At 35.8% G+C, this 23,249-nt stretch overlaps 1 pseudogene; it reads right to left on the reverse strand.

The window, feature by feature from the left end:
• Positions 1 to 2,140: 2,140 nt before the first annotated feature.
• LOC102119595 (26S proteasome non-ATPase regulatory subunit 14-like) lies at positions 2,141 to 21,856 on the reverse strand (annotated as a pseudogene).
• Positions 21,857 to 23,249: the final 1,393 nt, after the last annotated feature.

A 23,249-nucleotide genomic window follows, 5' to 3' on the forward strand; every position in this document is an offset into this window, starting at 1 on the left:
ATTGTCCAGGATAGATTATATACTAAGCCAAAAAAAAGTCTTACAGAGTCAAAGAGATAGAGATTACATCAAGTATTTTCTGACCTCAATGGTATAAAATTAGAAATCAATAACAGAAGAAACTTCATAAGTTTTACAATACATAGAAATGAAACAACATTCTGCTGAAAACCCATGGTTCAATAAAGAAATTAAAAGAGAAATTCAAAAGTTTCCTGAGACAAACACAGATGAAAATACAATATACCAACCAAACCTACAGAGTACAGAAGAAAAGTTGTAAGAGGAAAGGTATAGCAATAAACACCTATATCAAAATAGTAGAAAGATTGCAAATAAAAAAATTAGCATCATTACTCAAGGACGTACAAAAATAAAAGCAGATTAAATACAAAATTAATAAAAGAAAAGAAATTGTAAAGATCAGAGAACAAATAAATGAAATAGAGACTAAAAAGCAGTACAAAATATTAACAAGAGTTAGTTTAAAAAATAAGCAAAATAGAAAAACCTTTAGTTAGATTATGAAAAAAAGAGCAATAACTCAAATGAAATCAAGGAAGAAAAAGGCGATATTAAAACTCTTATCACAGAAATACAAAAAAATCATAATAGAATATTAAGAACAATTACTGTCTGAAAAATTAGAAAACCTAGAAGAAATGGATAAATTTCTGGACACATACAACCTAGTATGATGGACTTATGAAAAAATAGAAAATGCAAATCTGAAGAAACCACCAAGTACATTACCCTGCTATCAAAATTAGACAAGGATACAAGAAGAAAACATAAATGCAAAAATTCTCAAAATAAATATGAGTAAAATGAATTCAACAACACATTAAAAAGATAATTCACTTATTATCAAGTGAGATTTATTCCAGAAATGTAAGGTCGGCTTAACATATGCAAATTAATCAATGTGATATATCACATTAACAGAATGAAGGATAAAAACTTATCGTCATGTCAATAGAAGCAGAGAAAGCACTTTTCAAAGTTCAACATTCCTTCATAAAAAAAACTCTCAACAAATCAGGCATAGAAGCTATGTACCTCAACACAATAAAGATCATATATGAGAAACCCTCAAGTAACGTTATATGAAATGGTAAAAAGTTGTAAACCTTTCCTCTAAGGTCCGAAACAAGACAAGGATACCCACTTTCATCAGCTCTATTCAACACAATACCAGAAGTCATAGACAGAAAAATTAGGCCAGAGGAAGAAATAAAGGGCATTCAAACTACAAAGGAAAAAGTCAAATTATTCTCTCTGGTTTTTTTGGTTTTTTTTTTTTTTGCATGTGATATAACCTTGTATTTAGAAACACCTAAAGACTACAAAAATTTCTTAGCTAATAAACTTATTCAGTAAAACTGCAGGATACAAATCAATATGCAAAATCAGTAGAATTTTTATAAACTAACAGTGATCAATCTATAAAAAAATGAAAAAAAATCCAATAGTTAAAAAAGAAAAAAGACACCTAGAAATTAATTTATTGAAGGAAGTGAAAGACCTCTACATGAAAACTATAGAACATTGATGAAAGAAACTGAAGAGGAAACACATAGTAAAAAATTCTTTATTTATGAATTAGAAGTATTAATATTATTAAAATGTCCATACCAGCCAAAGTGATTTATATGTTCAATACAATGTCTATCAACTACTAATGACATTCCTCACGGAAATATATTTTTAAAATCTTAAAATGCGTATGGAACTAAAAAAGACCCTGAATAATCAAAATAATCTTGTGTTTCTTTTTTGAAAGACAAACATACAAAAACAAAGCTAGGAGCATTGCACTACCTGATTTCTAAATATACTACAAAGCTATGGTAACCAAGCATCATGGTATCGACAGAGAAACAGACTCACAGATCAACAGAACAAAATAGAGAGCCCAGAAATATATCCACACATCTACTACCAACTGACTTTTATTTTTCAAATTGTAAATATATTTTATTTAGTAAGCAACAATCAAAATAGACTTGTAGTACTGCTTTTTGCAAATATTAAATGGGATATTAACAAAATACATCCACTTTTATGAATTATTATATAACTTTAGAATCTGCAAAGACCCTGACTAAAGAAACAAAAATAATTGCATAGCTGAGACTGAAGATTACGGTGCTACAAATGATGCCAAATGTCTTACATTTAACCAAATACGTCTTTAGAGGTCCCTTAATTTTGAGCATTAGGAACAGAAATGTATACTGAAAGTATCACTAATAAATTTTTTGTTGTTTCAATTAAACACAACAGTATTCAACATAGCTGCTAAACAATATTTGAAGTCATGCCTAAATCCACTTGTTCCTCCAAATGACATTAGCGTTCTGCTAGCCAACACTCTTTATTGCCAGCTGTTTAGATGTCATCTCATCTTCTTCATCTACAGCCTTTTTGTAATTCTTGGCTAATTCTAGCATCTATTTTAATACTAAATCATCGTATTTACAATGTTCATGTAATCCTGAAGTGTCAAATCTTCCATTCAACTCCTTATGCAAATTTAGCAACATCTTCTATTCCAGTTTATTTTTCAGATAGTTAATAGTAATAGAGTAATAATGTCTGTTTCATCCATTAATTAATGCCTGAATAGATGGCTTAAGTGACTCATATTTGAAGTTGTTAGTCTTGGTTCATGTACCATCATATTAGCATTGATCAACCTGAAGGCATCACTAACAACCTTCCCTTTTACACTCTGAATGGAATCCACAACCACCTGTTAAAGATCCCCCTGATAAGGCTTCAAAACTCTGCTGAGTACTGATATCCACCCCAGAAACCCCAGCAATCAAGCCAGGTGACTGTGATGCCAACCAGTAACCATCTCAAGCTCTCCTGTCTGATTCAATACATGCACCATTTTAGCTTGGAACATTAGATCAAATGCCTCCACACTGACATCTGTGGCATAGCAAACATGTCAATCACTCTGATGGTATAATAATCAACAAATTTTCCAAGCTTCAGACCCATAACTTCCATTGGAACACCAGCATCACCTTGCTTTAACATTTTTAACAGTGCCAGGGAAGCAATACAGACTTGTTCTGCTGTTTCCACTACAGGAGCATCTGTAGGTGGCCATGACCCAGTCCAGGCATATCTTCTCCGAGTCTAAGAAGTCTGTCTATATTTCTGGTCAGTAACTACAATTCTTAAGGCATTCAGCTTCAATTTCTTGTTTGACAAATTTCTTCTTACCGAAAGTTCTTGCTATTTCTGGCAGGTGTAATTTTCCTGTGTGATGTGACTCTCCGGAAGGCCAACAGGGGCGCAAGGCCACAGTGCAGACCTTTGTCTTGCCGCTGCGGTAAAGCAAAGACAGAGGCAGCAGTTGCAGTGGCTCAGACTTAACCTGGCTCTTACTCCACAAACCAGAGATGAATCAGCCCAATTCCATTCAAAAGAGTTGCCTGGGTCTCCTTGATTTCTTATATATCATATCAATAAATATCATATAAGCAAGTCAACGTGTCTACTCAGAATACTCTCTGTCTACATTCTAGCTTTTCACTGGACTCTGGGCAGCTTATTTAGATTATCTTTAATGGTTTAATATTTTAAGTAAAATATTTTAAACTCTATTTTTATTCAGAATTTTTATTGTTTTTCACTAAAAGGTTTTGTACAAATAACCTGACATGACTTACAACTAGAAATTGCTTTAAAAGTAATACTATGACAGAATTTATTATATTTGCATCTTAATATCAAAAGGTAATTTCAAATTGAAACTTTCAGATCTTACTTATTCTTTCTTATATGGGCATAATAATATATTATTTGGATTATTAGTGTATATTTAATCGGTGGAGTACTAATGGGTAAACTCCAAACTATTTGGAAAGCTTTAGCAATCCAAGTAATTTAAGTAAACAGAAAATAAAAAAACAAATTTGTAGAATATATAGAACCTTAATTAGAAAATTACATATTAGCATTATGATAAAGGTGTACCACAACAGCCAGCTCCCCATAAGAAAAAATCACAGGTAATTTTAAATTTAACAGAAATGTTTAAAGGGGAACTTTTATATAACCAGTAAATATTTTCATTATGTAGTCAGAAATTTCAAACAACATTTTACAATTTCTTTAGAGAGAACTTTTCTATAATCGTTAAATATCCTTTTTACATACTCAAAATAATTTCCCTGAACATATGGAAATTTTGTTTTTGATGGCCACAAAGCTAGCAGGAATCACAAGTCAAACACTTTTAGTCAGTAGAACATCCTTCTCACATTTGGCTGAAGGCACAAAGGAACTGTAATGTACGGGGTAAAGATAAACCAGACCTAAAAGTTCCATCCACCACATCACAACAAACAGGAAGAATAAATACTGTGGCTCAGAATTGCACGGCCGTCCTGAGGTGCTATAGCTAAAACCTGATCATATGTCTAAAACTAAAGGACATAAAACAAATAAGCAACAACAAAAATTACAAAAAAATCCATAGGATATAAATTTAGTTTAAGAAATTAGCTTGAATATTTCTCCAAGGACCAGGAAACTATGTTACCAAATAGATTTGAAAAAAAGAATCAAATATGTGCTCTAAAAAATGCAATAGCCAATATTTAAAAACATAATGTATGGGTTTACTAGTAGATAAAGAACACTTAAGAAAGAATCTGTGACGATAAATCAAAACAATCTCCAAGAATTCAGAAAAGACAATAGAAAGATGGGAGAAAAAACGTGGAGAAAGTGATTAAATGATTGGAGGAGACAGAGACTGGGTCGGAAGCAATACTGAAAATACATGATGAAAATGAGGTGCATCTAACAGGGGAGACAGCAGAACAATAATGACAAAGAAAATCTTAATAGGAGCCGGAGACAAAAAGACACATTCACTTTCATGTAATGATAGAATAGCAATATTAATAGAAGCTGGAAAATAATAAAAAAATATTTTTATTATCTTACGAGTACTTCCAGTGTAGAATTTTATACCCAGGGAAAAGAGTCTTTTGAGAAACAAATTAAAGACAATTTCTAGCCAACAAAACTGAAGAATTTGATAACAGAATAACTTTATTAAAAGAAAATTTCAAGAAAGCACTTTCAGAAGAAGGAATGCAATCCCAAATAGAAGGTATACTAAACATACAGAAAGAATGATTCAAGAAAAGGCTAAATCTATGATTAAAACTTAACATTCATCAGGGGTATTGCCCGAAGTTTTCTTTTTTGTTACACCCTTTCTTGGTTTTGGTATCAGGATGATACTGACTCCATAGAATGAGTTAGGGAGAATTCTCTCCTTCTCAATCCTTTAAAATAGTTTCAGTAGGGTTGATACCAATTATTCTTTCAATTTCTGGTAGAATTTGGTAGTAAATCCACCTGGCCCTGGGCTTTTTGTGTTGGCAGTATTTTTTTAAAAAATTACTGATTCAATCTTCTTGCTTGTTATGGTGTGTTTAGGATTTTTGTTTCTTCCTGATTCAAGCAAGGAGGGTTGTATGCAATTTGTCCATTTCCTGGCCGGGTGCGGTGGCTCACACCTGTAATCCCAGCACTTTGGGAGGCCGAGGCAGGTGGATCACAAGGTCAGGAGATTGAGACCATCCTAGCTAACACAGTGAAACGCTGTCTCTACTAAAAGTACAAAAAAAATTAGCTGGGCGTGGTGGTGGGCACCTGTGATTGCAGCTACTCAGGAGGCTGAGGCAGGAGAATCACTTGAACCCAGGAGGTAGAGCTTGCAGTGAGCTGAGATTGTGCCACTGCACTCCAGCCTGGGCTACAGAGTGAGACTCCATCTCCAAAAAACAAACAAACAAACAAAAACAAAAAAAAGATTTACGAATTCATAGATTACAGGACTTAATATGGTGATTGTTAGCTCTCCTAAAATTTATTTATAGATTCAGTGTAATTACAATAACTTGCTAAGTTAGGTTTATGTCAAAGTGCAAAGGGACACAATCCAGATACATCTGAAGATGTAAACAGGCTATGTGCTATCCTAGATTACAAGAATTGTGTTAAAACTATAGTATTTGAGATGATTTGCCATTAGTTCAGATATTTAAAAAAATAACAATGGCACAAGAAAGGAACTTACATGGAACCATATACTTAATGAGAACTTTGCCAATGAGATATATGGCACTGGCAGTTATTAAGAAAAGGACAGAGAAGCTTTTCTATTAATATTGATGAGGTATTTGTCTATGCTTATTTGTCTGTTAAATAGGATCTGAAGTTCATACCAATATACAAAACTCAAGTCCAGGTAGACTGTACAGGTAAGGTGAAAGAAAAGCTATAAAATAAAAAGAGAATATAGGAGAATATCTTCATCACTATTACACAGGGAACAACTTCTTTAAAGAAAAATAAAAGCAGTAAGTTATCACAAGTTATAATAAATTCAGCCACATCAAAACTAAAAAGTTCTATTAATCAAAGAACATCCTAAACAGAGTAAAAAGTAGTCAATTCACAATATTCTACATAAGTATATAAATATATATGTATGGGTATATATTGATATAATGACAGACTAGAATTCATTATATAAAGAATACAAAGAAATCAGTAAGAATAAGCCAGATATTTTATTTTATTTTATTATTTTTTTTTTTTTGAGACGGAGTCTCGCCCTGTCACCCAGGCTGGAGTGCAGTGGCCGGATCTCAGCTCACTGCAAGCTCCGCCTCCCGGGTTCACGCCATTCTCCTGCCTCAGCCTCCTGAGTAGCTGGGACTACAGGCGCCCGCCACCTCGCCCGGCTAGTTTTTTGTATTTTTTAGTAGAGACGGGGTTTCACCGTGTTAACCAGGATGGTCTCGATCTCCTGACCTCGTGATCCGCCCGTCTCGGCCTCCCAAAGTGCTGGGATTACAGGCTTGAGCCACCGCGCCCGGCCAAGCCAGATATTTTAATAGAGAAAGTGGGGAAGGGACACGTACAGCATTATAAAAGCAAGAGGTAAAAATGGCCAAAGGCTGTATCAAAAGGAGGCCAAACACAGTAAATGAGGAATTATGTAGAAAGGAACATGGTTAGAATTCTAGGAGACTGAATTTTATTTTAGAGAATCTGTAGAAAATAAACTTCTGCATTAGAAATTAGGCACAATTTCAAAAAGATGATAAATGTCATAAATTATATTCAAATCCAGAAAAAAAAAACATGTATGATATGTTTAGGATTTTTGTCCCCACTCAAATCTCATTTTGAATTTGTTGAAGGAGGGACCTGGTCTAGGGTGACTGGATCATGGGAGCGGTTTCCCCCATGCTATTCTCATGACAGTGAGTGAGTTCTCGAGATCTGAGGGTTTTATAAGGCAGTTTTCCCTGTTCTTGCTCACTCTCTCACCTGCTGCCATGTAAGAAGTACCTTTCCCTTCTGCCATGCTTGTCAGTTTCCTGAGGCCTACCCACCCATGTGGAACTATGAGTCAATTAAACCTCTTTCCTTTATAAATTATCCAGTCTTGTACCAATACAATGTGTGTGTGTGTGTGTGTGTGTGTGTGTGTGTGTATGAACTAACTGCCTGACACACAAATTGTATACTATTTTTTGTACATGTTTTGACTACCTGCTTTTGATAGACTCCTCATATGACATGGATTTTGAAATATTTTTCTGTAGGTTATAAAGATGATCTATGTTTTCTGTGGCATTATTGATAATCATTTTAGTTGATAGTTTGAAACTGTTTCTTTCAGTTTCATAATTGTAATTGATAATATTATGTCCTAATTGAGAGATCTCTATTAAGTTTGTTTGATATATCAGCTGTAAGACTTAAGGACAACTTAAATGTGCTTGCTGAGGAACATTTTCTTCTACCAGTTGTTCATTGATGCCCTCAGAGTAGAATACTATAAAATATTTTCTAATGTCAATATTCCAAGTCAAATTAGCAAGATAGTTATTTTTTCTCAATGTTTATATGATTCAATATTTTTAATTATTTAATCAAGTAACCAAAAGACTTATTTACTACTTCTACTGAGAATTCAACTCTTTTATTTATTTGAATGTACTTGTTAAAGGCGGTCTCAAAGCTATCGTTTAATGAATCATCACTTTTCGTATAATCTGAACAAAAATTGGTGTTACAATGTGCTTTTGATACCAGAAAAATATATACATATTGATTTAAACACCCATATTCATTATTTTATTGTTTTGTTAATATTCAACATTCGATTATTTCTGTTTTTAATCTTCAGTTAACTTATTTTTCTAAAAGTATTCTTTATACACTTTAAAACACATGTTTTAAAGTGTCAGCTGTTTAGTACATGCACATGGTAAAACCTTTGACTCAGTGTCCTCGTGATAACTCAGCATCTACATGATGTGGTATGGGGTAAATCAGTACAAAATATTCCTGGAAGTCATTCCTTACACATAGACTGCTAGCAATCACCTAATCCATACATAACAGTGATGGTCATCACCATGAAGCATTTCCATTGAGCATGGAAACTCAAACTTCATTAGCTTAAAAGAATATCTGCCCCAAAGTAAGTAAAATAAAACCACAATAAAATACACCAAATTTGCAATAATTAAATTTTCGTAGCAAAGGAAATTCTCATACACAATCGGGAATGCAAGCTACTAAAAAAAAAAAGTAGAGAATGAAATTTGATTGCTTAGTGATCTTGAAGATAATCTCTTGACTTATTGAGACAGCCAAGTGGGAAGGGCTCCCTGGCAGAGCCTTCAAATGACCTGTGCATTGAGAAGAGTGCACACTGGGGTGGGTCACAGAAGTTCACTCTGTTCTCAGCCAGGAGGAACCTGGCCCCTTCTCTTCCTGGGTGGAACCTGGAATTCAATCTGAGGCCGGAAGCCCACGGGCAGGAAGCATACTCTCTTGCTTCGCTAAGAGTCTCTGTTTCCCCTTTTCTTCTTTTTCACCCAATAAAACCCTGCCCTAGATCACCCTTCAAATCGTCTGCTAGCTTACTTTTTGGTGCCCCTGTGACAAGGACCCTGTCTTTAGCTGAACTAAGGAAAAGTCCTGCAATGTTGTGACTCAGTAATTCCAACTTTTAAGCCTCAAGATAACGAAATATATGGCCACCAAAATACTCATACGATAATGTTTTTGGAAACACTGCTTGTCAAATCAACACAAAAAGTCATATATATCATCTGCCAAACGTCTATCCACACTGAATAAATTGTGAAAGAGTACATAGAGGAAAATAATGAACTAAAGCTATATACGACAGCATGGATAAGGCCCACAAACTAATGTTGAGCAAAAGGAGCAAGTTGAAATTGCGTATACATAGTGATTCCATTTAAGCACATTTCAAAAGCAAGCAAAACTAACTTGTATTGGTTAGGAATGCATTTACAGATATAAACATGAAGCAAATAAAAAATTTAGTACCACATTTTATTTCAGGATTGTAATTTCCTCGGTTGGATTTGAGGGAGGGGTTTATGATTAGATAAAGGCATATCGGGTGAGGAGATTCTAGGGTTCTGGTAGTGTTCTATTTCTTTATCTAGATGTAAATTGGTGTTTGCTTTATGGATATCTATTTAAATTTACATATATATTTTATGTACTTTTCGGTAAGTATCTTTCACATTAAAAGGTAAAAATACACTCTGGGTATATGCTGATCCTATCAACTGCTTTCCTGACCTTGTCCATCTATTTTTCATCTCACCAGCCCTTTGTTTAATAGGAACCTAAAAATTCATATACTCAAATTTCAAATTCTATTTCTCTCTATATGCTGTCCTTCCCCTAGCCTGCCCTATCTCAGTCAAAGACAGTAATAATTCAGATCTCTGGCTCAAGTATACAGAATCATCTGTGATTATTCTCTTTTATTCATAGGCCACTTTCAATGTGCAAGAAAATCCTTTTGGCTTTGCCTTAAAAATCTATTCTGAATCTGGCCACCATCTGTCATCTCACTGTTAACTTCCCTAAGTCACTCTCACTTAGCCTTTTGTGATAGCATTCTTTCCAGAGAGGGGAAACTGCGTTTATATTTCTTCATTCACTTCTTTAAATATTCCTTAACCTTCTTGATCTCCTTCATACCTCCTTCTCTTGAAGACACCACATTTCCTTTAGCCCTTGCAAAACTTCACTGTTCTCTCTCTCTTACTTCTTCTGCCGCTGGACTAGTGAAAAACCAGGTACCCTTCTTAATATTTACACTGAATCTAAATCACTCTAGCTCCTTCTAAAAACAAACAAACAAACAAACAAAAAACAGAAACAAAACAAAAAAACACTCGGTTTGAATTGACAGGAGACTCTGCCAGCGAGTAATCCACATTTATTTAAATATCGAGGTTCATTAAGATTCTAACTCCTGGGTGGCTGGGACTTTCTCCAACTAATACTGTGCAGATTCTTGGTGGTTTCACTGTTCTTCATACCCCCGCCCCAGCTCATTTCCCCCACTTCTCTTCTTAATAGTTTAAATCTTACGGTCAGCTATTACAGTCTATTTCCTATAACATTAGCTCCTGTCTAGTCTTCATCCATTCACAGAATTTCAATTCTGGTTAAATATCTCAAATCTTAGTGTTCCACATGATCATGTGAACGGATCTGAAGAAAAACTCACAGTGATTCTAAATGATTTCATCTTAAGCTCATGCTAACTACCATCAAGTCATCTCTTCATTCTGACTCCATTGTCCTGATCTACTATAGTTTCCACCCTTTCAGATGATTATTAATTTTTGCTTTCTTTTCAGTCCCCCAGAACTTCCTCTCAGCATCTTCACTATCAGTCATTGACCTTATTCCTTATTTCAGTGAGAAAATAACAGCAATAAGAAGGTAACCATGATACCTCTTCCATACATATAGCCACTAATATGAACCTGGATCTATAAAATCTATATTCCCTTCTGTTCCTATGGATGAATTGTCCTTGCTCCCAATTAAGTACTTTTTTTCATACATTACTTGAAAACTTCAATATCCACTTTTGTAAAGTATCTTTTTAAGTATATTGACCATATTTCATTATATTTTTTTCTTGATGTATAGAGTTATTTTATACCTTTTGTATATAAAATTTGTCTTTTTAGTCTTTCTGACGTATGCATTGAACTTCACGGTCTTTTTGAATAGACAGGATTTCTTAAATTTTATGTAAAAGTAATATCTAGATTCTCATAAGTTATGATCCATACTTTTAGTATCCTATTTTAGAAACTGTTATTGTTTTGCCTTTTATAGGTAGTTCTACAATCCACCTCAAATTAAATTTGGGGAATGTATGAGGTCAGTCTAAGTCTTATATTTCCCCCATACAATACCTGGTTGCCTCAGTATCTTTTTACTTTTCCTTTCTTTTCTCTCTCTTTCTCTCCTCTGATTGCTACTTTTACTGTTCTGCAAAGGCATCTACATCGTTATGTGTCTACTTAGGCATAGGTCTGTTTCTAGTCTCTTTATTCTGTTTCATTGGCCTAGTTGTCTAACTTGTGCCAATGCCATTTTGTCTTAATTAGGGTAGCCTTATGAGAAATCTTTATATTTGATAGAACAAATTCTTCCTACTCAATCTTCTTCATGAATGTCTTGGCTATTCTCAGAACTTTACACTCCCATATTGTTCTAGATCCACTTTGTACCTTTGATCATGCTGCTGTTTGTCTTGAGAAACTGATTTCTATGGAATACAAAAACTCCTGTTCTGTTTAACTTCTGGTTGGGTTTAACCACTTGGAGGGAAAGCAGAGTAGAATGTATCAGAGCAGAACATAGGTAGTAAGTGAGATTTGGGTCCTCTTTTCCCATATTTAGTGATTTGGCTGCCGCACCCTGCTTACGGCCTCACTTCCAACAGACAACTCTCTTATATAATTGCCCTCTCAGGCATTCAGTAAGTTTCTTCCCTTTGCCCTTTCAGGAAAGCTTATTGGAGATGTAACCACAGCAACAACATATAACACAAAAGTCACAGCCTCAGCTTTATATTGGGTACTAGAAACACATAACTAAATTAATTAACATTTAAGTGTAATCATATTTTGCCCTTCAGGATAGTCAATCCATTCAAAATTGACTATCTTCCTCCATTCATTCATTGAAGGCTGTCTGCTTTCTCCTTATGATTCATGCTTTTTGTGTTCTTGTTTAAAAGAATTTTATTGTTTTGCTTTTTCTACCTAAAATTGATTTGGGGAATGATAGAGGTAGGAATCAATTTTTATTTGTTTTATATTATACCTAATGGTTCCAACACCATTTAGTGAAAAGATTGTCCTTTTTTTTCTGCTCTTAATTTCATATGTCTCATACCTTGTTTACACATGCCTATATTTATTACCCTATGTGAAACAGAAAATCATAGAGGAATTTTGGTTATTTATAAATAGGTGATGTGAAGTTTCAGGACAAACTGAAAGATACAGAAGCAGGACCTATATGTGCAAAGAGGCAAAAAAAATTAAATTAAGGAATTGTAAGTATATCCATAACATAGGTGTCTGGTGCCAATTATGTCAAAATGAGGTTGAAGGAGAAAAGAATGTGGGGGATTTCATTTTCAGGTTCCTGATCAAATCAATCTATACTTTACAGTATGACACACTGGGTTTCTTTTTTGATCTCATAAACCCACGTGTATGTATGTGAATATGTGTATTTATTGTCTTTACCCTCTTTATTTTATTACCATTTTATTTGCATTTGCATTGATATGTTTAGGTCTTACTTGAAATTTTATTGTGAAGTCCATTGTTGGACAAATGGTATAGGTCAATCAATAATGTAAAAATAATTATTTAAAGTATTCAGATTTTATTCCAAAGTTTCTAGATTCTTGAGAATTATTCTACAGTGAAAAAAATTGCAGTTTCTAGGAAATAAATCAACATTTCAACCACTGAGAGTTAGTTTCAAGGTAAAACAGCTTAGCAGTGTAATCATCTGTCTACCCAATGTCTACAATGTAATGGGCTGGCTGTTTTGTTTATATGGTTATTCCTGAAATGTTAAATTTGATTAAAATGAATTATCCCTCTGGGTGCCCTTGCTTGCCATAAAACAGGTACACTGACAATGATTAGAAAGTCAAATTCTATAAATAAATTTAGAGTTACTAAAAAAAATACTGGACACAGTGAACATTTTATTTTTCAGTACGTTTTTTGCTGGTGGCATATCTACTTACGTGAAAAGATCCATGTTTCTCTAAACCAGGCAAACATTTCACATCTAATCCTTTAAGACTCCCTTTATATAAACAAATGTTCTTAGGCACTTAACAAATAAAGAATATAGATCTTTGCAGAAACCGTAAGAACATTAAGATGTTGAAAAGTTAATACTTCCAAGCTCAGCAAGGAACTAGAGCCCAAGAATATCAAAGTGGAACCATTCTATTTTTCTTATTCTGTGTGTGTGTGTGTGTGTGTGTGTGTGTGTGTGTGTGTGTGTGTGTGACATAGTGGCTCCCTTAGAAATGCATTCAACGTTATAAAACAGAAACATTAAAATTCTGATTAATTAAAAAATAATCTGCCACTTAATTTCACTAAAACATTGTCGAAAATGAATTAACTTTTCTGCAGGGTAAAACTTGATCATTCTTAAAATTATTGTAGCTGTTGAGGCTATAAACACATTGCCAAAGCCCTGACTACGAAAGAGCTATAAAGTTTACTTTCCAAAATTAGATACGTGTGTATTGTATTTTTTCAATAATCTTGTCTAGACCTTCCAAATTCTGTGCTTTCATTAACAAAGTGAGGATCAGGTGGGAATATTCATCAATCTCTAGATGTTTTAGTTACTTCAGTTTAACATTACCTTTTCAAAGCTTCCAGCACCGCAATCGAAGACTTGTTTTTTCCTAGAAAAAAACAAAGTGACCTTGTGAAAATAGCATAAACTTTGAATGAGATAAATACAATTTCTGTATATTATAACTTTACATATGACCTTAGCAAGTCACTGAATATTTCTGAGTCGCAGTATGATCATGTGTGAAATGGAGATTATAATACTGAGTTTATAATATTAAACATACGTATAATACTAATATTTGAGCATTCTACCCAATATATAATATTAATATTTTTGCTTAACTGATGAGTGTCAACTGTAGTACATTATGCCCAAGGACCCGGGAAATAGGTTTGCACTGGCACAGGATGCATTGATACAAAGAGAATAAAAACTTGTTTACTAGATTGTCAGAAACATGAACCACATGTAACACCTGACTGTCAAGCAGCTGCCTGTCCAAGTTCTATATGCAAGAAAGGGAAAGAATGTGCCACTAAAACCAATCCAAACTTTCATTTATTCATTGTTTACACATTGAACAAATGTATGACTGTTTCTTAAGATTCAGGTCTTGGCAACAGTGAATAAGGCAGAATTCAGATAGTCCCCATCATGGAGGTGACACAGAGAAATACTCTATCCATTTATTATCCATAAAATTATATATAATGCCCAATGGTAGATATGCCTCTGTTCATTAATTAAACTTGGTAATGTAATTTTGAGATGATAATTATTTTAGATTATTAATCCTGAATGTTATATAGAAGTTTTGAGATTTTTTAATCTCAAAGATTTATATCTGAGCTATTTGACTTTCAAAATATTTTTGGTTTTGTTTTTTGGCCATGAAAAAGTCAATAATAACTACATATGTTACTAGAAGAGGCCCAGAAAACTCATCCTCAATGCAAATCTGGGCATGCTATTGAGCACATGAGCACATATGTCCTGTAAAAACCAAACATTAACAAGCATGGATGTGCTTTTCTTTTAACTATAGAGAAGTAATGAGCTAGGCAGTCATTTTAGAAACCCATTGTAAGCTTTGGAAACTTGAAGGGGACTAAGATGAATTTTTTGCTAATCTGTTCAAAACAAGGGGGTCTCCCCAACTCACACATGCACTCTTCTCAGCCGCTGATGTCAGAAAATACACCTCCGTATGTTGAAAATACATTGCAGGCTTCATTTGTACAATGTGAGAAAAGAGCTTGCTCATTTGTTTCTGAGCAGTTGACACAAACATTGCTCTTGTATTGCCATAGTTGGCCATATTTTCAGATATTTTAGCTGGGAAGTTTCACGAGTACCATAATAATGATCTTAACTACTAGTTAATAACTCATTAATGTCTCTTTTTCTCATTTTCCACTCAAATTAGATACTATTAGGCTTACTTAAAGTTGAGGTAATTAACCTATTTCTAAGGCTGCCACTTCAATTTTATTATAATTATCCTGTACATAGGATAATTATATGTCCTAGCTTCCTTGGAACAGTTCGGTTTTGCTCTTGTCCAGGTATTTTAACTGGTTTAGTATTTGTTTCATCATCTTTCACTCTTGAAAGCTCCATGTCTTAAACCAGATAGGCCATATTTGGATCATATGATCACCTTATAACAATGAAGCATAATTCAAACTACAAATTCTTGGACCTCAGATATTAATTAAATCATGTAACAGAATGTGTTATCTAACTGACATCTTAAAATAAGGGTTCTGTAGGTCAGAGTATGCATAAATTTGAATTTTCAGGGCAAAAGAGATTGACTTTCCCTTGAGGAAAGGCGGCAGGGTTATATGAACAGCAAGACATAATCTTATAAAGAAGATTAGAAATTAAGTCTCCTGACTTTGCAATAACAAGTTGCATGACCTTTACTTCTCTGAGCTTTATTCTTTCATTTGTAAAATGTAAAATCTCAATTACTGAATGGGCTACTTTAAAACATCATTTGTTTTAATCCTCAAAACAGCCTATCATGCCAAATGCTAGTATCCCCATTTTACAGATCAAGAAAAGGGCTTACACAACCCTTCCTACAGTGACACACCTAATACATGGCAGGGCCAGTTTTCAAACCCAGTTCTTCCTGATTACTAAGTCCATATTCTCTCCACAATATATCAGTTCCCATTAAAAAATGAAAATGCATTATACCAAAGCTTATCTTTATCATGAATGTGATGCCAGTTACTGATCTATGTTCTTTGGAGGATACACTGATGACTGTGTCAGTGACGTTGCTTGTCCGCTCACTAGTTAGGGAAGTAAGATGTAACCAAATAAACAGGAAATAAGGGAGCTACAGGACAGCTTTACAAATACAAAGGGAGAAATGCCAAAAAAAAAAAAAAAGAAGCCTACATTCAGAAGTCCAATATGAAATTCACATTTAAGAAAGATCTTTATGTGGTTTTTGATTGGTTTTTGTTTTTGTAAAATTTACTTTGATAAATCCTGTCAAATAATTGCTGTGTAGAAATTGTTTTCAAATATATATCCTTTGATGCAAGGAGCCAGAGCTGCACAAACTTGTATAATGTCAAGTCCCCGAAATGGTAGGTTATAGTCGGTTATGATTATTATATCTCCTATTCAATGTATATAGATTTTAAAAATAAATCTATATTTTTTATAAAGGACAACTCAAATAAGACTTTCTAATAAATGTAAACATACTCTTCTCTCCAAGAAAGAGGCAAGAGAAAATTATTTCATTTTCTTGGTTTTGTTTTCTAGATAGAGGGTCATGACTGTACCATATTGATTGCAAAATTCAATTTTGTAAATCTGTGGATTCAAATTAATTATATATTTTGTACAGAAGTATTATTTGAGGAGGCAATGGAAGATAAAATAAACTTAGTACTATTTAAATTTCCAATTCCAATTCTAAACGTCACCAATATTTTTCACAAGTACTTACAGGTCCAGAAAGCAAGATTTTGGGGGATGAGTAGAAGCTTTGAATTCAGACAGAAATGGCTGTAGATCCCAACTAAGGATTATGAATTTTAGTAACTGCCAAACTACTATATCTATAGTAATACACTATGTTACTGAGAGGTGACAGCGTGCTGGCAGCCCTCCCAGTCTTCGCTGGTTCTCGGCGCCTCCTCGTCCTCGGCGCCCACTCTGGCGGCGCTTGAGGAGCCCTTCAGCCCGCCGCTGCACTGTGGAAGCCCGTCTCTCGACCGGCCGAGGCCAGAGCCAGCTCCCTCTGCTTGCAGGCAGGTGTGGCGGGAGAGGCTGGGGCGGGAAGCACGGGCTGCGCCAGGCCCTCGCGCGCCTGCGCGACTTCCGGATAGGCGTGGTCTCCGCGAGGCCCCGCGATGGGAGCGGCCGGCTGGCGCCACGGCCCCGGGCAGTGAAGTGCTTAGCACCCGAGCCAGCAGCTGCGGAGGGTGTGCAGGGTCCCCCAGCAGTGCCGGCCCGCGGGCTCTGCGCTGGAATTCTCGCCCAGGCCTCAGCGGGGCCGGGCCTCAGCTGCCTCCTGGCAGAGCGTGCCTCAGGACCTGCAGCCCGCCTTGCTGGAGTCTCCCCCTTCCTCCTCCCCCGTCCTCCGCCGTGGGCTCCTGAGCGGCCCCTCCCAGACGAGCTCCGCCCCCTGTGCCGGGGGGCCTGGTCCCATGGACTGCCCAAGGGCTGAGGAGTGCGGGCGCAGGGCCTAGGACCCGAGGGCAGCTCTGCCTGCAGCCCCAATGCGGGATCCACTGGGTGAAGCCAGCTGAGCTCCTGAGTCTAGTGGGGACTTGGAGAACCTTTTTATGTCTCGCTAAGGGACTGTAACTACACCAATCAGCACCCTGTGTCTAGCTCCAGGTTTGTAAATACACCAATTAGGACTCTGTATCTAGCTAACCTAGGGGGGACTTGGAGAACCTGTCTAGCACTCTGTGTCTAGTTCAAGGTTTGTAAATACACCAATCAGTACTCTGTATCTAGCTAACCTAGTGAGGACTTGGAAAACTTTTCTGTGTAGCGCTCTGTGTCTAGCTAAAGCATTGCAAATGCACCAATCAGCACTCTGTATCTAGCTCAGGGATTGTAAATGCACCAATCAGCACTCTAGGTCTAGCTCAGGGTTTGTAAATACACCAATTGGTACTCTGTGTCTAGCTCAAGGTTTGTAAACACACCAATCAGTACTTTGTATCTAGCTAACCTAGTGGTGACTTGGAGAACTTTTCTGTCTAGCACTCTGTGTCTAGCTAAAGGATTGTAAACGCACCAATCAGCACTCTGTGTCTAGCTCAGGGTTTGTAAATACACCACTCAGTACTCTGTGTCTAGCTCAAGGTTTGTAAACACACCAATCAGTACTCTAGCTAGCTAACCTAGTGGGGACTTGGAGAACTCTTCTGTCTAGCACTCTCTGTCTAGCTAATGTAGTGGGGACTTGGAGAACGTTTATGTCTAGTTAGAGGATTGTAAATGCAACAATCAGCACTCTTGTGTCTAGCTCAGGGATTGTAAATGCACCAATCAGCACCCTGTCAAAACGGACCAATCAGCTCTCAGTAAAAAGGACCAATCAGCTCACTGTAAAATGGACCAATCAGCAGGGTGTGGGTGGGGCCAGATAAAGAAAGAAAAGCAAGCTGCCTGCACTAGCCAGTGGCAACTGGCTGGTGTCGCATTACGCAGGGTGGAAGTTTTTCCTTTCACTCTTTACAATAAATCTTCCTGCTGCTCACTGTTTGGGTCTACGCTGCTTTTACGAGCTATAACATTCACTGCGAAAGTCTGCAGTTTCACTCCTGAAGCCAGCCAGACCACAAATCCACCAGAAGGAAGAAACTGTGAACACGTCTGAACATCTGAAGGAACGAACTCCGGACACACCATCTTTAAGAGCTGTAACACTCACCGCGATGGTCCGAGACCAAGAATCCACCAATTCTGGCCACACTACATCCAAAATATAGATAAAATATCTACGTAATTTTAAGAAATAGATGATCTATGACCACAGGACACATATACTTAGTAAATTTTGTGATTGCCATGTTGAGGAAGCTAGGTTATGCTGCAGAAACAAACAGCCATGGCATTTTAGTTTTTTGACACAACAAAGGGTTATTTCATATTTATGTACCACATCCTCTGAAAATAACCAGGGTTCTGTTTTCTATGCTGTCTTTTTTCTACAAGCTAGGATGCTGGAGCAGTCCCTCTCTGGAACATTGCCTGTCTCCATGGAAAAAAAGAGAAATGGTGATCCTTGTCAACAACTACTGTTGAAATACTGTTGCCCTTCTACTGATGTTACATGGGCAAAGTTTGGAAAGAATGTGGAAGTGCAATCTTATCATGCACCTCAGAAAGACAGAACTGGAGTTCCTTAAAGAGTTGTCAGTATTTTTATATGTTCCCTGGCCATCTCCTGATTTCAGGAATCACAGTAAGATAAACTCAGAGCCTTATAAGCACAAACTACAACTGCCAGAAAGTAAGACCAAAATGTTATCACTACCGTTTCCTTATCAGCAGCAATCCAACATTGTGGGAGGGTGCACTACTTTAAGTAAGTGCATAACTTATGTTAAAGAAGACACATTTGTTTTTGTGATTCAACATACTACAAACTAGCAATAAATGCTATTATTTACATGCCCCTAGTAGTGTACATGTTCTGCATGCATCTGAAGTTGTTTCTTGATTATCAAAATTGAAAACCTTTGTGTTCTTTGGTACACAGCATTGAGGAAGTCAACACTCAATTCACAGACTGAGAGAAAATATATAAAACTCATTTATGTGATAAGCAATTTAAATCTGGAATATATAAAGAACACTTACACCCCCAAAATATAAAAATGTATCACCTAATTTTAAAATGGGCATAGGATTGCCATACATAAACAACCAATAAGCACATGAAATGATTTTCAACAGGATCAGTCACCAAGAAAGTACAAATCAAAACCACAATGAGATACCACTTTAGACCCAGTAAATGGCTACAATAATAAATAGAAAATAATGTGTTGGCAAGATATGGAAAAATTTTAAGTCTTATAATTTTCTGGTGGCTATGTAGAATGATATATCCACATTGGGAAATAGTTGGACATTTTTCTAAACTGTTCAACAGAGCTGCAATAAGACTCGAAAATTTCAATCCTAGGTATCTACCCAAGAGAGTGAAAACATAGGTTCACACAAAGTGTGTAAGTGAATTTTATAGCATTATTAAAAATAGACAAAATGTGGCTGGTTGTGGTGGCTCACGCATGTGATCCCAGCACTTTGGGACGCCGAGGCGAGTAGATCACAAGGTCAGGAGTTTGAGACCAGCCTGGCCAACATCATGAAACTCCATCTCTACTAAAAATACAAAAATTAGCCAGGCATGGTGGCAGGCACCTGTAATCCCAGCTACTTGGGAGGCTGAGGCAGGGGAATCACTTAAACCAGGGGGGCGGAGGTTGCAGTGGGCTGAGATCGTGCCACTGCAATCCAACCTGGGCGACAGAGTGAGACTCTGTCTCAAAAAATATAAATAAAAAAAAATTTTTTAATAGACAAAATGTGAAGACAGCCCAAATGTCTATTAACCAATAAATGTATAAAGAAAATGTCATACTTTCAGATCTAGAATATTGTTCAGCCATAAACAAGAACTGATACATTTTATAACATGTATACACTTCAAAAACATAACAATAAGTTAAATAACAAGTCACAATAGGTCATATATGGTGTGATTCAATCTTTATGAAATGTCTGCAATAAACCAATCTATAGAGATGGAAAGCTATTTAATGATTGCCTAAAGGTGGGGTTCAGAGCGGGGAATGGAGAGTAACTGCAAATGGGTGTGATACTACTTTTGTAGTGATGAAAATATTCTAAAATTAGATTATACTGATGGTGGCATAAATCTATAAATATGCTATAATCTATTGAATTTTATACTTAACATTTTAATAGAAAAATTGTGTATATATATATACACACACACACACACATATATATAATATCTCAATAAAGCTGTTAAATCCAAAGAAATTTGAGAGGCGGTGTTGAGGGAGATTTTTTCTTCATTTGTTGTTGTTGTTGTTGTTGTTGAGACAGGGTCTCACTCTGTCACCCAGGCTACAGTGCAGTGGCATAATCATGGCTCACTGCAACCTCCGCCTCCTGGGCTCAAGTGATCCTCTCACCTCACCCTCCTGAGTAGCTGGTACTACAGGTGAGCACCACCACATCCAGCTGATCTTATATATATTTTGTAGAAATGGGGCCTCACTATGTTGCCCAGGCCAGTCTTGAACTCCCAGGCTCAAGCAATCTGCCCACCCAGGCGTGAGCCACCACACCCAACCACAAGTCTTTTTTTCTATCATTTATTAGAAAAACTATTCATTCAATATCTATGTTATTGAGTCCCCAATACTATTATGCAGATCTTCTTTACTCTAATTATTTCTGTTTAAAAACTATAATTTGAAAGCCATAAATAAAACAACTTCTATCTGAATTTGATGACCCAAAATAATCTGATAGAAAAGAAATAGCTTAAATGAAATCTGAATTTATCTACAGCATATTATCAGCTTGCTTTCTGAATGTTAACATATTACTATTGAATTAGTTCACTCTTCATTAGCATGTTAATCAGAAATAATATAAAACTGTGAAATGAAACCCCTGAGGAATTCAAGAATCTGCCTTCGATATTTATGGGCAACTGCTGTGAATTTCAGAATCCTAGAAATAAGAGCAGAACTTAATTCCTCTTTAATCAGTCCATAGTCTTATTTTGAACCATCTTTGAAAAAAATTAGTTTTAGCTTTTCCCCTAATGATTAATGACAATATAAAATTCTCTAAAAACTGATCAATTCTGATCAAAAAGTAAAGAGATAGTCCCTTTAAATGTAGCCTATTTTGAGGATATAACACCTATTTTGACAGCCATCTAAAGAGAAAACATACATTTGGGGTCACATAAGGTAGGGAAAATGGCTGTGCTTAAAAACAATACTCTGAACGTTTCATTGTATTTCATTGCATTATCTTCATTTACCATTTTTTAAATCTCAAATCTTCAAGTTTTTCTTTGTCTTGTAGATGCTATTTGCTCTGTCAAAGAATACTGGAAGATCACTTAAATTTACTTTGACCTATACCTTCTATATGTAGCTTTTTAAAAAATATTTATTTTTAAACTTTAGTTTTAAATTGCCTTCCAGTAAAACTTTTTTTGTAAATCAAAAAGTAAGACTTTGATGAATTTCAACACACTCATAGATTCATGTAGCCCCATGACAATCAGAAACCAAAACAGTACCATCAGTTTAAAAAACTCCTTATAATCCCTTACTAGTTGTATTATGTCTTCCACTCATAACTTTCAAAACCTACTGATCTTTTTTCCATCACTCTAGTATTGTCTTTTTGAGAAAATCATATAATGGAAAGGATACAGCATGTAACTTTTGAAACTGACTCTCATTCATCATAATATCTTTAAGTTGTCGTATATCTCAATACTCTAGTTCATTCTTATTCTTATTCTGTTCCTTAGTATTCCATTGTATAGATGCAATCCAGTTTACCATTGACTGCCATGTGGGTTATTTGTAGTTTGGTATGAGTATGAATAGAGTTACTGTAAGCATTCCATACAGGTTTTTGTATGAATGTAAGCTGCCATTTCTCTTGGGTAAATACCCAAGAGTGGGTTTGTTGAGTTATATGGTAAATGTATGTCGAACATTATAAAAAATTTCAGCTGTTTCTAGATTGGCTGTAACATTTTGCATTCTCACCAGGAAATGACAGTTCCAATTAATTCTCATCATCTCTTCATCCTTTCCAGTATTTGTACTATCAGTACTTTTCTTTGTCTCTTCCTCACTCTTTTCCACCTTCTACACCATTATTATTATTATTATTATTATTATTATTATTATTATTATTATTTGAAATGGAGTCTTACTCTGTCACCCAGGCTGGAATGCAGTAGTGCGATCTCAGCTCACTGCAACCTCCACCTCCTGGGTTCAACTGATTCTCCTGGCTCAGCCTCCCGAGTAGCTGGGATTACAGGTGCCTGACAGCACGCTCAGCTAACTTTTGTATTTTTAGTAGAGACAGAGTTTCACCATGTTGGCCAGGCTGGTCTTGAACTCCTGACCTCAGGTGATCCGCCCACCTTGGCCTCCCAAAATGCTGGGATTACAGGTGTGAGCCACAGTGTCTGACCCTCCTTCACCATTCCAATAGATTATATATAAGCTAATTGTCATACATTGAACTATATATCAGGATGTCTGTTATAAGATTTACCACAAGCCTGGCTCCTTTTCATAGCCTCAGTTTCTGTATGTATCAAATGGAAATTGAGATACTTTTTCTGTTTCCTATAGAGTTGTTTTGTGGAGACAAATTTGTTACAAACTTTGTGGAAAAGGATAAAA

Source organism: Macaca fascicularis, chromosome 12 (assembly GCF_037993035.2).
Source record: "Macaca fascicularis isolate 582-1 chromosome 12, T2T-MFA8v1.1".
NCBI classification, from domain to species: Eukaryota; Metazoa; Chordata; class Mammalia; order Primates; family Cercopithecidae; genus Macaca; species Macaca fascicularis.